Consider the following 2,877-nt stretch of genomic DNA (forward strand, 5'->3'; position numbering starts at 1 on the left):
GTGACTCTCTATCTGCCCATAGTAGTAACACTCACAAAGCTTATGTAGCATTTCCGAAGCACACGAACCAGGGCTGAATTCTAAAACTGCATCCTGGCTGGGCACAGTGGCTCATGCCTGTAATCCCAACACTTTAGGAAGCCAACGTGGGCAAATCACTTGAGGTCAGGCATTCAAGACCAGCCTGGCCAACATGGCAAAACCCCATCTCTACTAAAAAAATAAAAATAATAAAATAAAATAAAATAAAATTACAGGAGGCTGAGGTAGAGAATTGCTTGAACCAGGGAAGCAGAGGTTGCAGAGAGTTGAAGTCGTGCCACTGCACTACAGCCTGGGTAACAGAGTGAGACTCCATATAACAAACAAACAAACAAACAAACAAACAATATTAGCCAGACCTGGTGATGCGTGCTTGTGGTCCCATCTACGTGGGAGACTGAGGCAAGAGAATTGCTTCAACCCAAAAGGCAGAGGTTGCAGTGAGCTGAGATTGCATCAATGCACTCCAACCTGGGTGACAGAGCAATATTCTGTCTCCAATAAATAAATAAATAAATAAATAAAATAAGATAAATAAATAAATAAAATAAAACAAAATAGTATTGTACATCTCACTTTGATTCCTCCTAAAAGAACCACCAGTGGCCAGGTGAGGTGGCTCACACCTATAATCCCAACACTTTGGCAGGCCAAGGCAGGCAAATCACCTGAGGTCGGGAGTTCAAGAATAGCCTGACCAACATTAAGAAACGCGTCTCTAATAAAAATACAAAATTAGCCTGTAATCTCAGCAACTAGGAAGTCTGAGGCAGGAGAATCGCTTGAACCCAGGAGGCAGAGGTTGCGTTGAGCCGAGATTGCGCCGTTGCACTCCAGCCTGGGCAACAAGAAACTCCGTCTCGAAAAAACAACCAAAGAAAAACCAGTGGCATGCCTGCTCAGGCCCAGTTCACTGGACTCTTACGTTGTGGAGTGTGACCTAAATCAGAATCTCTGAAAAAGAGCATCAACAAGGACTTACCATGGGACAATCAATGACTGCCATGCTCTGAAGCTGATGGCCTCAATGCTGTCTTCCTTGACGCCAGGCATGAGCCACTATGCCCAACCAGAATGCTGTTTTAGAATTCAGTCCTGGTTTGTGTGCCTTCGGAAACGCTGCATAAGCTTCATGAGTGTTACTACTACGGGCAGATAGAGAGTCACATTTTTCAGGGTGTAAGTTTTCTTGTAAAATGAAACTATTACCCTTTACACAACAGGCAGCTCGGCCCACATCTGCTTTTCTGGGTGTAGCCGACACAGGACTACTACCTTTGTCTTTTCTTCAAAAGGGCATATTGGTTCCAGGAAAAAAAACCCTAGTGGAAAAGTAAGTCACTTCAGGATAACTTACGAATCTAGGTCAATAGAGGCAATCTCCATTCCTCTTTGTATGGGTTATTTGAGGTCCTGTTCATATCAATCATCAAACAACAAGCATCAAACATCAGTCACTGAATATTATGCATGAGCTTTCTCTCTGCAGGTGACAGATGTGAAGGCCACCAAAAACTGTACTCAGTATCATCACTCAGTAATGATAGTATTAATAACAGCAACTGACATTTACTGAGGACTAGTGTGTCACAAGTGTCTCTAGTAGCTTTATATATACATGCTCAATTATCATAACCATCCTTCCCAATAGCTATTATTACCTCTATCTATCTACCGAGACAGGGTCTCACTCTGTTGCCCAGGTTGAAGTGCAACGGCACTAACACAGCTCTCTGTAGCCTAGACCTCCCAGGCTCAAGTGATCCTCCCACCTCAGTCTCCTGAATAGGTGGGACCACAGGTGTGCATCACCATGCCTTATTATAATTATATTATTATTATTGAGACACAGTCTCACTCTGTCACCCAGGCTGGAGTGCAATGGCACAATCTCAACTCATTGTAACCTCTGCCTCCCAGGTTCAAGCGATTATCAGGGCTCAGCCTCCTGAGTAGCTGGGATTAGAGGTATGCATCACGCCTGGCTAATTTTTGTATTTTTAGTAGAGACAGGGTTTCGCCATATCAGCCAGGTTGGTCTCAAACTCCTGGCCTCAAGTGATTCTCCCACTTCAGCCCCCAAAGTAACTGGGAATACAGGTGCACACCACTGTGTTGGGAAAAGAAAGAGAGATCAGATTGTTACTGTGTCTATGTAGAAAAGGAAGACATAAGAAACTCCATTTTGATCTGTACCAAGAAAAATTGTTTCTTCTTTGAGATGCTGTTAACCTGTAACTTTAGCCCCAACCCTGTGCTTACAGAAACATGTGCTGTAATGAATCAAAGTTTAATGGATTTAGGGCTGTGCAGGATGTGCCTTGTTAACAATATGTTTGCAGTAAGTATGCTTGGTAAAAGTAATCACCATTCTCCATTCTCTATTAAACAGGGGCACAATGTACTGAGGAAAGCCACAGGGACCTCTGCCCACAAAAGCCTGGGTATTATCCAAGGTTTCCCCCTACTGAAACAGCCTGAGATAGGGCCTCATGGGAAAAGAAAGACTTTACCATCCCCCACCCCAACACCCATAAAGGGTCTGTGCTGAGGAGTAGTAGTGAAAGAGGGAGGCCTCTTTGCAGTTAAGAGGAAGGCTTCTGTCTCCTGCTCCTCCCTGGGAATGGAATGTCTGGATGTAAAGCTTAGCATTCCCATTCATTCTATTCTGAGATAGGAGAAAACTGCCCTGTGGCTGGAGGTGAGATATGCTGGCAGCAATACTGCTCTGTTACTCTTTGCTACACTGAGATGTTTGGGTAAAGAGAAACATAAATCTAGCCTATGTGCACATCCAGGCACAGTACCTTTCCTTGAACTTATTCATGATACAGA

At 43.9% G+C, this 2,877-nt stretch overlaps 1 protein-coding gene across 1 annotated transcript in view; it reads right to left on the reverse strand.

Annotated features, from left to right (window-relative positions):
• The window catches only part of ZNF846 (zinc finger protein 846), a 13,698-nt gene that overhangs the window by 9,562 nt on the left and 1,259 nt on the right, over positions 1–2,877 (reverse strand). The window lies entirely within an intron of this gene.

The sequence above is a fragment of the Mandrillus leucophaeus genome, unplaced genomic scaffold (genome assembly GCF_000951045.1).
Source record: "Mandrillus leucophaeus isolate KB7577 unplaced genomic scaffold, Mleu.le_1.0 Scaffold1463, whole genome shotgun sequence".
Taxonomy (NCBI): domain Eukaryota; kingdom Metazoa; phylum Chordata; class Mammalia; order Primates; family Cercopithecidae; genus Mandrillus; species Mandrillus leucophaeus.